The 15,414-nt window shown below is 46.3% G+C and overlaps 1 long non-coding RNA gene across 1 annotated transcript; it reads left to right on the forward strand.

The window, feature by feature from the left end:
* Positions 1-13,067: 13,067 nt before the first annotated feature.
* LOC133447718 (uncharacterized) lies at positions 13,068-13,999 on the forward strand. Its single transcript, XR_009782934.1, has 4 exons — positions 13,068-13,135; positions 13,223-13,294; positions 13,383-13,439; positions 13,537-13,999. It is a non-coding gene; the product is annotated as an uncharacterized LOC133447718 (long non-coding RNA).
* The last annotated feature ends 1,415 nt before the right edge of the window (positions 14,000-15,414 follow it).

A 15,414-nucleotide genomic window follows, 5' to 3' on the forward strand; every position in this document is an offset into this window, starting at 1 on the left:
TGCGACCACACGCATTACTTTTCTCTTTCAAAAGCGTTACCGTGGCGACGCTAGACGCCAAAAAGCGCACCCACCCTTCATCTGGTTGGTTCAGACAGAAAAAACTTTGCGCCTCAAGCCCCAGAATACGGTGTGACGTACATGAACGAAAATTGGTACACTCCTGTATCATGTCGCAACTAAAAGAAAAGTCTCTTGGCGCCATGGCCGAAACCGAACAGGAAGTCGTCCATTTTGAACATTCTGAATTAATTGCGTAATTTTGGAGCAATATATGCCATTCCTTCGAGAGTTAATTCAGCCCGAACCGTATCGTGAACCCAGATGTGTTATACATCAAAATGTGCGTCTCCATCCTGCGACTACACGCATTACTTTTCTCTTTCAAAAGTGTTACCGTGGCGACGCTAGATGCCAACAAGCGCACCCCCCCTTCATCTGATTGGTCCATATTTGATAGTTCCCCAAAAGGCACCAAATTTGGCATGTAAGTCAGGCCTGGCGATAAATTTGATATTTCATGGTTTGCATTAATGGGCGTGGCAAAATGGCTCAACAGCGCCCCCCGGAAAACTTTGTGCCTCAAGCCCCACAATACGGTTTGACGTACATGCACGAAAATCGCTACACACCTGTATCATGGCACAACTTAAAGAAAAGTCTCTTGGAGCCATGGCCGAAACCGAACAGGAAGTCGGCCATTTTGAATAAATTGTGTAATTTTGGCGAAATTTATGCCATTCCTTCGGCAGTTAATTCAGCCCGAACCGTAACGTGCATCCAGGTGTGTTATACATCAAAATGTGCGTCTACATCCTGCGACACCACGCATTACTTTTCTCTTTCAAAAGTGTTACTGTGGCAACGCTAGACGCCAAAAGGCGCGCCCCCCCTTCATGTGATTGGTCCATATTTGATAGTTCTCCAAAAGTCACCAAATTTTGCATGCAAGCCAGGCCTGGCGATACATTTGATATTTCATGGTTTGCATTAATGGGCGTGGCCTAACGGCTCAACAGCGCCCCCTAGAATACTTTTATCTGCCATAACTTTTGAATGGTTTGACATAGGAAGTTGTGGGTGGTGTCATGGGACTCTGTAATGAGTCCTTAAGCTTCGTTGGCCTTAATTAGCCCCGCCCCTTCTTCTGATTGGTTGTCCCGATTTTCTGCTATAACTTTGGAATGGTTTGACATAGAGAGTCGTGGGTGGTGTCATCAGATTCTGTATGGAGTCCTTGACCTTCATTGACCTGAAGTAGCCCCGCCCCTCCTTCTGATTGGTTGTCCCTTTTTTCTGCTATAACTTTTGAATGTTTTGACATAGGAAGTCGTGGGTGGTGTCTTTTCTGATATGCTTATGGGGGCGGTGGCCGTGAGTGCGAGGGCCCGTTCATCGCTGCTTGCAGCTTTAATTATTATTATTATTTTCCTGACAAAAGGAAGGCCTTTTTGCCCCCCTAAACGTGCCCAAAAAGTCACCAAATTTTGCATGCAAGTCAGGCCTGGCGAAAAATTTGATATTTAATGGTTTGCATTAATGGGCGTGGCAAAATGGCTCAACAGCGCCCCCTTGAAAACTTTGTGCCTCAAGCCCCACGATACGGTTTGACGTACATGCACGAAAATCGGTACATACCTGTATCATGGCGCAACTTAAAGAAAAGTCTCTGGGAGTCATGTCGAGAAACCGAACAGGAAGTAGGCCATTTTGAATTAATCGTGTCATTTTGGCGAAATTTATGCCTTCCTTCGGCAGTTAATACAGCCCGAACCGTAACGTTCCCCCAAGTGTGTTATACATCAAAATGTGCGTCTCCCTCCTGCGACCACACGCATTACTTTTCTCTTTCGAAAGCGTTACCGTGGCGACGCTAGTCGCCAAAAAGCGTGCCCACCCTTCATCTGATTGGTTCAGACAGAAAAAACTTTGTGCCTCAAGCCCCATAATACGCTTTGACGTACATGAACGGAAATCGGTACACACCTGTATCATGTCGCAACTAAAAGAAAAGTCTCTTGGCGCCATGGCCGAAACCGAACAGGAAGTCGGCCATTTTGAACATTCTGCATTAATCGCGTAATTTTGGAGCAATATATGCCATTCCTTCGAGAATTAATTCAGCCCGAACCGTATCGTGAACCCAGATGTGTTATACATCAAAATGTGCGTCTCCATCCTGCGACTACACGCATTACTTTTCTCTTTCCAAAGTGTTACCGTGGCGACGCTAGACGCCAACAAGCGCACCCCCCCTTCATCTGATTGGTCCATATTTGATAGTTCCCCAAAAGGCACCAAATGTGGCATGCAAGCCAGGCCTGGCGATAAATTTGATATTTCATGGTTTGCATTAATGGGCGTGGCAAAATGGCTCAACAGCGCCCCCCGGAAAACTTTGTGCCTCAAGCCCCACAATACGGTTTGACGTACATGCACGAAAATCGCTACACACCTGTATCATGGCACAACTTAAAGAAAAGTCTCTTGGGGCCATGGCCGAAACCGAACAGGACGTCGGCCATTTTGAATAAATTGTGTCATTTTGGCGAAATTTATGCCATTCCTTCGGCAGTTAATTCAGCCCGAACCGTAACGTGCACCCAGGTGTGTTATACATCAAAATGTGCGTCTCCATCCTGCGACACCACGCATTACTTTTCTCTTTCAAAAGCGTTACCGTGGCGACGCTAGACGCCAAAAGGCGCACCCCCCCTTCATCTGATTGGTCCATATTTTATAGTTCTCCACAAGTCACCAAATTTTGCATGCAAGCCAGACTTGCCGATAAATTTGATATTTCATGGCTTGCATTAATAGGCGTGGCCTAACGGCTCAACAGCGCCCCCTAGAATACTTTTATCTGCCCTAACTATTGAATGGTTTGACATAGAGAGTCGTGGGTGGTGTCATGGGACTCTGTAATGAGTCCTCAAGCTTCGTTGGCCTTAATTAGCCCCGCCCCTTCTTCTGATTGGTTGTCCCTTTTTTCTGCAATAACTTTTGAATGGTTTGACATAGGAAGTCGTGGGTGGTGTCATGGGACTCTGTAATGAGTCCTTAAGCTTCGTTGGCCTTAATTAGCCCCGCCCCTTCTTCTGATTGGTTGTCCCGATTTTCTGCTATAACTTTTGAAGGGTTTGACATAGAGAGTCGTGGGTGGTGCCATCAGATTCTTTATGGAGTCCTTGACCTTCATTGGCCTGAATTAGCCCCACCTCTTCTTCTGATTGTTTGTCCCTTTTTTCTGCTATAACTTTTGAATGGTTTGACATAGGAAGTCGTGGGTGGTGTCATGGGACTCTGTAATGAGTTCTTGAGCTTCGTTGGCCTTAATTAGCCCCGCCCCTTCTTCTGATTGGTTGTCCCGATTTTCTGTTATAACTTTGGAATGGTTTGACATAGAGAGTCGTTGGTGGTGTCATCAGATTCTGTATGGAGTCCTTGACCTTCATTGGCCTGAATTAGCCCCGCCCCTTCTTCTGATTGGTTGTCCCTTTTTTCTGCTATAACTTTTGAATGGTTTGACATAGGAAGTCGTTGGTGTTGTCATTTCTGATATGCTTATGGGGGGCGGTGGCCGTGAGTGCGAGGGCCCGTTCATCGCTGCTTGCAGCTTTAATTAGGGCCCGAGCACTTACAGTGCGAAGGCCCTATTGTATCTGTAGGAATTCTTCGCGTTATTATTATTTTTCTGACAAAAGGAAGGCCTTTTTGCCCCCCTAAACGTGCCCAAAAAGTCACCAAATTTTGCACGCAAGACAGGCCTGGCGAAAAATTTGATATTTAATGGTTTGCATTAATGGGTGTGGCAAAATGGCTCAACAGCGCCCCCCGGAAAACTTCGTGCCTCAAGCCCCACGATACGGTTTGACGTACATGCACGAAAATCGGTACACACCTGTATCAGTACACAACTTAAAGAAAAGTCTCTTGGCGCCATGGCCCAAACCCAACAGGATGTCGGCATTTTTGAATTAATCGTGTCATTTTGGCGAAATTTATGCCATTCATTCGGCAGTTAATACGGCCCGAACCGTAACGTGCACCCAAGTGTGTTATACATCAAAATGTGCGTCTCCATCCTCCGACACCACGCATTACTTTTCTCTTTCAAAAGTGTTACCGTGTCGACGCTAGACGCCAAAAAGCGCGCCCACCCTTCATCTGGTTGGTTCAGACCGAAAAAACTTTGCGCCTCAAGCCCCAGAATACGGTGTGACGTACATGAACGAAAATCGGTACACACCTGTATCATGTCGCTACTTAAAGAAAAGTCTCTTGGCGCCATGGCCGAAACCGAACAGGAAGTCGGCCATTTTGAACATTCTGAATTAAATCGCTTAATTTTGGAGTAATATATGCCATTCCTTCGAGAATTAATATGGCCTGAACCTTATCGTGAACCCAGATGTGTTATACATCAAAATGTGCGTCTCCATCCTGCGACTACGGGCATTACTTTTCTCTTTCAAAAGCGTTACCGTGGCGACGCTAGATGCCAAAAAGCGTGCCCCCCCTTCATCTGATTGGTCCATATTTGATAGTTCCCCAAAAGGCACCAAATTTGGCATGCAAGCCAGGCCTGGGGATAAATTTGATATTTCACGGTTTGCATTAATGTCCGTGGCAAAATGGCTCAACAGCGCCCCCTAGAAAACTTTGTGCCTCAAGCCCCACGATAAGGTTTTACGTACATGCACGAAAATCGGCACACACCGGTATCATGGAGCAACTTAAAGAAAAGTCTCTTGGCGTCATGCCCGAAACCGAACAGGAAGTCGGCCATTTTGAATTAATTTTATAATATTGGCGCAATTTATGACATTCCTTGGGCAGTTAATACTGCCCGAACCGTAACGTGCACCCAGGTGTGTTATACATCAAAACGTGTGTCTCCATCCTGCGACACCACGCATTACTTTTCTCTTTCAAAAGTGTTACCGTGGCGACGCTAGACGCCAAAAGGCGCGCCCCCCCCTTCATCTGATTGGTCCATATTTGATAGTTCTCCAAAAGTCACCAAATTTGGCATGCAAGCCAGGCCTGGCGATAAATTTGATATTTCATGGTTTGTATTAATGGGCGTGGCCTACTCGCTCAACAGCGCCCCTTAGAATACTATTCTCTGCCATAACTTTTGAATGGTTTGACATAGAGAGTCGTGGGTGGTGTCATCGGGCTCGTACTCATGAGTCCTTGACCTTCATTGGCCTGAATTAGCCCCGCCCCTTCTTCTGATTGGTTGTCTCTATTTTCTGCTATAACTTTTGAATGGTTTGACATAGGAAGTCGTGGGTGTTGTCATTTCTGATATGCTTATGGGGGGCGGTGGCCGTGAGTGCGAGGGCCCGTTCATCGCTGCTTGCAGCTTTAATTAGGGCCCGAGCACTTACAGTGCGAAGGCCCTATTGTATCTGTAGGAATTCTTCGCGTTATTATTATTTTTCTGACAAAAGGAAGGCCTTTTTGCCCCCCTAAACGTGCCCAAAAAGTCACCAAATTTTGCACGCAAGACAGGCCTGGCGAAAAATTTGATATTTAATGGTTTGCATTAATGGGTGTGGCAAAATGGCTCAACAGCGCCCCCCGGAAAACTTCGTGCCTCAAGCCCCACGATACGGTTTGACGTACATGCACGAAAATCGGTACACACCTGTATCAGTACACAACTTAAAGAAAAGTCTCTTGGCGCCATGGCCCAAACCCAACAGGATGTCGGCATTTTTGAATTAATCGTGTCATTTTGGCGAAATTTATGCCATTCATTCGGCAGTTAATACGGCCCGAACCGTAACGTGCACCCAAGTGTGTTATACATCAAAATGTGCGTCTCCATCCTCCGACACCACGCATTACTTTTCTCTTTCAAAAGTGTTACCGTGGCGACGCTAGACGCCAAAAAGCGCGCCCACCCTTCATCTGGTTGGTTCAGACCGAAAAAACTTTGCGCCTCAAGCCCCAGAATACGGTGTGACGTACATGAACGAAAATCGGTACACACCTGTATCATGTCGCTACTTAAAGAAAAGTCTCTTGGCGCCATGGCCGAAACCGAACAGGAAGTCGGCCATTTTGAACATTCTGAATTAAATCGCTTAATTTTGGAGTAATATATGCCATTCCTTCGGGAATTAATATGGCCCGAACCTTATCGTGAACCCAGATGTGTTATACATCAAAATGTGCGTCTCCATCCTGCGACTACGGGCATTACTTTTCTCTTTCAAAAGCGTTACCGTGGCGACGCTAGATGCCAAAAAGCGTGCCCCCCCTTCATCTGATTGGTCCATATTTGATAGTTCCCCAAAAGGCACCAAATTTGGCATGCAAGCCAGGCCTGGGGATGAATTTGATATTTCACGGTTTGCATTAATGGGCGTGGCAAAATGGCTCAACAGCGCCCCCTAGAAAACTTTGTGCCTCAAGCCCCACAATACGGTTTGACGTACATGCACGAAAATCGCTACACACCTGTATCATGGCACAACTTAAAGAAAAGTCTCTTGGAGCCATGGCCGAAACCGAACAGGATGTCGGCCATTTTGAATACATTGTGTCATTTTGGCGAAATTTATGCCATTACTTTTCTCTTTCAAAAGTGTTACCGTGGCGATGCTAGACGCCAAAATGCGCGCCCCCCCTTCATGTGATTAGTTCTCCAAAAGTCACCAAATTTTGCATGCAAGCCAGACTTGGCGATACATTTGATATTTCATGGTTTGCATTAATGGGCGTGGCCTAACGGCTCAACAGCGCCCCCTAGAATACTTTTCTCTGCCATAACTTTTGAATGGTTTGACATAGAGAGTTGTGGGTGGTGTCATGGGACTCTGTAAAGAGTCCTTAAGCTTCGTTGGCCTTAATTAGCCCCGCCCCTTCTTGTCATTGGTTGTCCCTTTTTTCTGCTATAACATTTTAATTGTTTGACATAGGAAGTCGTGGGTGGTGTCATGGGACTCTGTAATGAGTCCTTAAGCTTCGTTAGCCTTAATTAGCCCCGCCCCTTCTTCTGATTGGTTGTCCCGATTTTCTGCTGTAACTTTGGAATGGTTTGACATAGAGAGTCGTGGGTGGTGTCATCAGATTATTTATGGAGCCCTTGACCTTCATTGGCTTAAATTAGCCCCGCCCCTTCTTCTGATTGGTTGTCCCGATTTTCTGCTATAACTTTTGAATGGTTTGACATAGGAAGTCGTGGGTGGTGTCATGGGACTCTGTAATAAGTCCTTAAGCTTCGTTGGCCTTAATTAGCCCCGCCCCTTCTTCTGATTGGTTGTCCCTTTTTTCTGCTATAAATTTTCAATGGTTTGACATAGGAAGTCGTGGGTGGTGTCATTTCTGATACTTATGGGGGGCGGTGGCTGTGAGTGCGAGGGCCCGTTCATTGCTGCTTGCAGCTTTAATTATTTTTTTTTTTTTTTCCTGACAAAAGGAAGGCCTTTTTGCCCCCCTAAACGTGCCCAAAAAGTCACCAAATTTTGCACCCAAGTCAGGCCTGGCGAAAAATTTGATATTTAAGGGTTTGCATTAATGGGCGTGGCAAAATGGCTCAACAGCGCCCCCCGGAAAACTTTGTGGCTCAAGCCCCACGATACGGTTTGACGTACATGCACGAAAATCGGTACACACCTGTATCATGGGACAACTTAATGAAAAGTCTCTTGGCGTCATGCCCGAAACCGAACAGGAAGTCGGCCATTTTGAATTAATCGTGTCACTTTGGCGCAATTTATGCCATTCCATCGGCAGTTAATTCAGCCCGAACCGTAACGTGCACCCAGGTGTGTTATACATCAATATGTGCGTCTCCCTCCTGCGACCACACGCATTACTTTTCTCTTTCAAAAGCGTTACCGTGGCGACGCTAGACGCCAAAAAGTGCGCCGACCCTTCATCTGGTTGGTTCAGAAAGAAAAAACTTTGCGCCTCAAGCCCCATAATACGCTTTGACGTACATGAACGAAAATCGGTACACACCTGTATCATGTCGCAACTAAAAGAAAAGTCTCTTGGCGCCATGGCCGAAACCGAACAGGAAGTCGGCCATTTTGAACATTCTGAATTAATTGTGTCATTTTGGCGAAATTTATGCCATTCCTTCGGCAGTTAATTCAGCCCGAACCGTAACGTGCACCCAGGTGTGTTATACATCAAAATGTGCATCTACATCCTGCGACACCACGCATTACTTTTCTCTTTCAAAAGTGTTACCGTGGCGACGCTAGACGCAAAAAGGCGCGCCCACCCTTCATCTGATTGGTCCATATTTGATAGTCACCAAATTTTGCATGCAAGCCAGGCTTGGCGATAAATTTGATATTTCATGGTTTGCATTAATGGGCGTGGCCTAACGGCTCAACAGCGCCCACTAGAAAACTATTCTCTGCCATAACTTTTGAATGGTTTGACATAGGAAGTCATGGGTGGTGTCATTTCTGATATGCTTATGGGGGACGGTGGCCGTGAGTGCGAGGGCCCGTTCATCGCTGCTTGCAGCTTTAATTTTTCTTGTAACTTCTTCTTCTCAGTGTTGTCAAGGACATGACGCACAGCTAATGTCATGAGAAGTGGTGAAAGTTCCTGACGCTGTTTTCTCACAATGATTTTATATGAAAATGTACATCTAAGAAACACTCATAGAATACAAATATGACTTTTAAAGCCATTTGGTATATGCAATACCTAAGGGGAAATTATATTGTTTGAAGAAATAAAAACAATTTTGTAATCACTTTTAATTCATAAGATATGATGAGAAACCTAGTTAGGGCCCGAGCACTGACAGTGCGAAGGCCCTATTGTATCTGTAGGAAATGTTTTTGTTTTTCTCGTTTTTCTTCCGATGAAATGAGGGCCTTTTTGTGCTGTCATGAACTTGAGTGTTTATGCTGTGGAATAATTAGGGCCCGAGCACAGTGCGAAGGCCCTATTGTATCTGTAGGATTTTTTTTTCTTTTTTATTTTTCTCGTTTTTGTTTTTCCGACGAAATGAGGGCCTTTTTGCCCCCCTTAAAGTGCCCCAAAAGTCACCAAATTTTGCACGCCAGCCAGGCCTGGCGAAAAATTTGATATTTAATGGTTTGCATTAATGAGCGTGGCCTAATGGCTCAACAGCGCCCCCTAGAAAAATTTGACAACGTATTGTCAAACCACAATACGGTTTGACGTACATGCACGAAAATCGGTACACACCTCTATCATGTCGCAACTTTCTCGTGGGTGGTGTCATCAGACTAGGTTTTAGAGTCCTTGAACATAAGTGGTGCAAATTAGCCCCGCCCCTTCTTTTGATTGGTCTATATTTCATAGTTCCTATTTTCTGCCATAACTTTTGCATGGTGTGACATACAGAGTCGTGGGTGGTGTCATCGGACTCGGTTTTGAGTTCTTGACCTTTATTGGTGAAAATTGCACTTTCATTGCTGCTTGCAGCTTTAATTCATTTTGCTACTTAAAGTGGCCCCCACTGTCCACGCATTTTTTTCACGTCATTGTAAAACAGCTTGTAAAGTTTCATATGAATTATGAAATTTTGTGGAAAAGTTGGCTTCTTGCAGTGGTTGCAGTGGTTGTTGAGCAGCCACTTTTAAAAGTCAGCGAGGAAGCACTTTTTCCACTTCTACAGACTGAAGCCTGCTGAAGTCAAAACACATCTCAGATTTTCCACTCAGCTGGTTCATAAGCTACTGATGTTTGAACTGTGGCACCTATGGCATGTATGACTTATAGACAATGTTGAACAGATTGTAAACGCCCTGTTTCATGAACTCTTCACAACATAAAGAACACAGTGTGTGTGCCCCACACTCCCAGGTTTGACTGGTTTCTAACCTCCAAATGGATCAACAACTTCTCTTTACGAGGGTTATGACATAATTAAACTCAGGTGAACAGCTTTTGGCTCGTTTGTTTTATTTTCACCTTTTGGAAAATTTAAATCAATAAATGTTTACATGGGATATGCTAAGGGTTGTGAGGACCAAGTGTGTCCCAAAGACAATGATGAATTGGTCCATGTCTGGTGGAGATGTGGCCAAATCAGTTAATGCTGTCGGTCCAAGAAAAACGTTGGCAAAGAAACCTGCAGCTCTTGTCCACATTGGGGACAAACATTATTTACCTGGATACTTTACTCCCATCCCCCTATGTGGACTCAGATAGCAAAGCATGAGTGAAGCAACATTGAAATATGCTTAGACAGAAACATTGAATTGAAGTTGAACATTGAAATGTTGAAGCCATTGGTCTACTGGGGGACTTCAACGCTCACGTGGGCAATGACAGTGATACCTGGAGAGGCGTGATTGGGAGGAACGGCCTCCCTGATCTGAACCCGAGCAGTGTTTTGTTGTTGGACTTCTGTGCTAGTCACAGTTTGTCCATAACGAACACCATGTTCAAGCATAAGGGTGTCCATCAGTGCACGTGGCACCATGACACCCTAGGCCGGAGGTCAATGATCGACTTTGTTGTCGTTTCATCTGACCTTCGGCCGCATGTCTTGGACACTCGGGTGAAGAGAGGGGCTGAGCTGAAACTGATCACCACCTGGTGGTGAGTTGGATGCGCTGGCGGAGGAGGAGGTTGGACAGACCGGGCAATTCAATTCAATTCAATTTTATTTATATAGCGTCAAATACAACAAAAGTTGTCTCTAGACGCTTTCCAGAGACCCATACCCAGAACATGACCCCCGAGCAGTTATTACATAAACAATGGCAGGTAAAAACTCCCCTAGTGGGAGAAAAACCTTAAGCCAAACAGTGGCAAGGAAAAACTCCCCTTTAGGCGGGAAGAAACCTTGAGCAGGACCAGGCTCATAAGGGGGGACCCTCCTGCCGAGGGCCAGACTGGTGGGTCAGGGACGGCAGCAGCACAGCAGGCAGGTGGAAGCAGCAACGGGATGACCAGGGGTGGGGACCGCAGGCCAGCATGCAGCTCCCGAAGCTCCGGCCCAATCAAGTCCCAGGTTGGGGTGCAGGGTCGGGGAAAGGTTTGAGAAGGGGCAGGGCCAGGGAGAGGAGTCTTGACGGACAAACCTCTCCCCCGCCTGCCCGGGCCGTTACCCTGCCCCTCTCACTCCCACGCTGCAGGTTCCGGTGTCCGGCAAAGGATGCTGCAACATGGACAAAAGAGAGAAAAGGGAGGACCCAAACGGATTGTGAGGGTCTGTTGGGAACGTCTGGCTGAGCCCTCTGTCAGGGACATCTTCAACTCCCACCTCCGAGAGAACTTCTCTCGGATCCCGGGGGAGGCGGGGGACATTGAGTCCGAGTGTCATGGCGGCAATCCTACAACCCGGTGGTGGACACCGGAAGTACAGGATGCCGTCAGATTGAAGAAGGAGTCCTACCGGGCTATGTTGGCCTGTGGGACTCCTGACGCAGTAGATAGGTACCGGCAGGCCAAGCGAGCCGCGGCTCGGGCAGTCCTGGAGGCAAAAACTCTGGTCTGGGAGGAGTTCGGGGAGGCCATGGAGGAAGACTTTCGGTCGGCCTCGAGGAAATTCTGGAGGACCGTTCGGCGCCTCAGAAGGGGGAAGCAGTACTCTGCCGGCACCGTTTACGGTGTGGGTGGGGAGCTGTTGACCTCGACTGGGGACATTGTCGGATGGTGGAAGGAATACTTCGAGGATCTCCTCAACCCGACTGATATGCCTTCCACTGAGGAAGCAGAGAGTGGGGACTTGGAGACGTGCTCATCCATCACCCAAGCCGAGGTCACTGAGGTGGTTCGTAAGCTCCTCAGTGGCAGGGCACCGGGGGTGGATGAGATTGGCCCTGAGTACCTCAAGTCTCTGGATGTCTTAGGGCTGTCTTGGTTGACACGCCTCTGCGACATTGCATGGAGGAAGGGGACAGTACCGCTGGAGTGGCAAACCGGGGTGGTGGTCCCTCTTTTTAAAAAGAAGGACCAGAGAGTGTGTTCCAACTATAGGGGGATCACACTTCTCAGCCTCCCCGGGAAAGTCTACGCCAGGGTACTGGAGAGGAGCATACGGCCGATAGTTGAACCTTGGATTCAGGAGGAACAATGCCGTTTTCGTCCCGGTCGTGGAACACTGGACCAGCTCTATACCCTCTGCAGGGTGCTCGAGGGTTCATGGGAATTTGCCCAACCAGTCTACATGTGTTTTGTGGATCTGGAGAAGGCATTTGACCGTGTCCCTCATGGCATTCTGTGGGGGGTGCTCAGTGAGTATGGAGTCCGGGGCCTTCTATTAACTCATTCACTGCCATTGACGCCGATTGGCGTCAATCTATTTACAACCGTTCACTGCCATTGACGCCATATGGCGTCAATTATGCTTTTTAATGTGAGAGGCTTGCAAAAAGCCTGGTGCAACTTGTCAGTAAATATCAGGCCAGCAGATGGCAGCAAAGTGCCTTTGGATGAGTGATCGCGAGGGTGGGGGCTAGAGGAAGAGGAAGTTGCAACTCGGTGCAGAAGAGAAATGGCGAGACGACAGACAGACGACAGAGGGAAATACCGGCAGCTAAAGCTTCAGGATAGCTTTCGTTTGGGCACATCAAAGGTTCAAGTGGGTGAGCAAGATGAACCAAGCGATGAAGATTTCAATGAACCTGATCCTGAAACAAACGATGAAGAATTCAGTGAACCTGATCCTGATTCTTCTGATGAATGGTATCCGTCGGGATTGACGGATGGCAGCCTTTCATCTTCCCCAGAGCCGCCAAGACCACGAGGTAAGAAGTTCAAAGACTTCAAAGAGAAGAACTTGTTAGCAACGAGGTAGCAGCTTAGTAATGATAGTAATGATAGTAATGATAGTCTTCACTCAGCAATGCAACTAATGTTACTGTCTTTCACATGTTGATTCACATATTTATTTCTATAATCCATTTCTATAATTTATTATAATTTTACTATAATTTATTTCTATATTTCACAGATCATAGGCCTAGATCTCGCTCCACAGGGCCTGATCCCACTCCTGGTGGTAGTGCAAAGAAGCAAGGTAAAATAAATCTCCACATTACACTGTAGTGATAAAAAAAATATTTTTACAGTTATAAATATACAGATATATCTCTGTAATTCACAGATCATACGCCTAGATCTCGCTCCACAGGGCCCGGTCCCACTCCTGGTGGTAGTGCAAAGAAGCAAGGTAAAATAAATCTCCACATTACACTGTAGTGATAAAAAAAATATTTTTACAGTTATAAATAAACAGATATATTTCTGTAATTCACAGATCATACGCCTAGATCTCGCTCCACTACCAGAGGGCCCGGTCCCACTCCTGGTGGTAGTGCAAAGAAGAAAGGTAAAATAAATCTCCACATTACACTGTAGTGATAAAAAAATGTATTTTTACAGTTATAAATATACAGATATATTTCTGTAATTCACAGATGATGCATCGGCCATGGATCCCAGACACCCTGTTGGCAGTGGTAAAAAAAGAAAAGGTAAAAAAAATCTTCACGGTGCATTGTCTTTTTATGATAATGGCATCTGGTATGTATAACATATAGGTAATGGAATATATGTATGTATAATTTATAGGTCGTGCATCGAGCAGAGATGGTGGGCAGGATCCTGATTGGCAGGAAAGTGACTGGCAGCCACACAAGATCCCCTTCAGTGCAAGACCTGGTCCGCAGAGCGCTGCTGCAGAGCTGACTTCTGAATCGCCAGCAGACTTCTTTGAGCTCTTCCTAACTGATGAGCTGTTAGGCCACATTGTGGAGCAGACAAATTTGTATGCACGTCAATATTTTGAGGCCCACCCCTACACTCCCCCACCACACAGTAGGCAAAACGCATGGAAACCGGTGTCAGTCCAAGAAATGAAATCATTCTTTGGGCTAACATTCCTCACTGGCTATGTAAAAAAGCCAAACTTGGAGCTTTATTGGAGCGTAGATGAGGTTGATGCCACCCCGTATTTCTCCAAGACTATGTCACGAAATAGGTTCCAGCTCATATGGAGGTTCCTTCATTTCAATGACAACAGAGCCCAGGATTACAATGACCGGATGTACAAAGTCCGGCCAGTGTTGGATTACATTGTGGATAAATCCAAAGAGCTGTACCAACCTAGACAGAATATATGCATTGATGAAGGGATGATGCTGTGGCGGGGGCGTCTCTCCTTCAGGGTGTACAACCCTCAAAAGCCCGTAAAATACGGCATTAAATCATATATTTTATGTGACTCTGCCACAGGGTACAACAGGGTTTCAACATGAAGCCTTATGTTGGGGTAGGTAGCACTCTGCCAGATACAGTGTTTGGGCTCTTAGATCGTCTCCAAGGTCACGGTTACACACTGTACATGGATAATTTTTACAACTCTGTGGCACTTTGTGAGCGTTTGGTAGCAGCAAATGTAAATGTGTGTGGAACTCTCCGCAAAAACAGGGGGGAACCAAAGGTCATCACTGAGGTGACAAAGTCTGACTTGGGGACGGAAGGAAAAATTGTGCGCCATAAAGGGGGGGTAATGATTCTTGCGTGGCAGGACAAACGGGTTGTGAAAATGGTGACAACCTGCCACCAAGATAGGATGGAGCGGGTGGACAAAGGACAAAAACACAAGGTGTCCCAGATGAAGCCAGAATGCATCGTTGCATACAACGCTTGCATGAATGGGGTTGACAAGTTAGATCAGAACATTGCTTATTACCCCTTTATCCGAAGGTCGCTAAACTGGTCTAAAAAGTTTGTAGCCTATCTGTTTCAGATTGCTATGTTCAACGCCCATGTCCTATATAGAGCCAAGAACCCAGGGGAGTGCAAATCCCATTTGGATTTCATTAGGCAAGTAGTAAGGTCCTGGACTTCAAAAAGAAAAGTGGATGAGGATGAGGATGAGGATGAGGTGGGAGAGCAGATGGAGGAGGAGGAGGATCCTGCAGGTGTGGGGGGTGAGGGGGGCGGGGACTCCGAGCAAGGCAGAGGCAAACAGAGGGCCCCTTACAACACAGACCCAGAGAGTCGTCTAGATGGGCAGATGAAAAATCATAAACTTGTGTACATGCAGCCTACTGACAAAATGATGAGGCCAAGGAGGCTGTGTCGTGTTTGTATACGCAGGGGGCTGCGTAGCGAGACCAAAATGTGGTGCCGATCATGGTGTGTCCCCCTGCATGCAGGAGAATGTTTCACAGCCTACCACACAAAACCAAATTATTTGTAGGGGTTAAAACACACACACACACACACACACACACACACACACACACACACACACACACACACACACACACACACACACACACACACAGAGAATAGCCTTTATTGTCGTTGTAAGAAAAGATACCTGTATTGTATATAGTATGATTGTTTTGAAGAAATTGTTTTGTTATCAAAAGTCATTTTTTTTTTATTGCATTTTTTGTTTCATAGAAGTAAACAACTGTTCAGATTATGTAGGGGTCA

This window comes from Cololabis saira, chromosome 7 (genome assembly GCF_033807715.1).
Source record: "Cololabis saira isolate AMF1-May2022 chromosome 7, fColSai1.1, whole genome shotgun sequence".
Taxonomy (NCBI): Eukaryota; Metazoa; Chordata; class Actinopteri; order Beloniformes; family Belonidae; genus Cololabis; species Cololabis saira.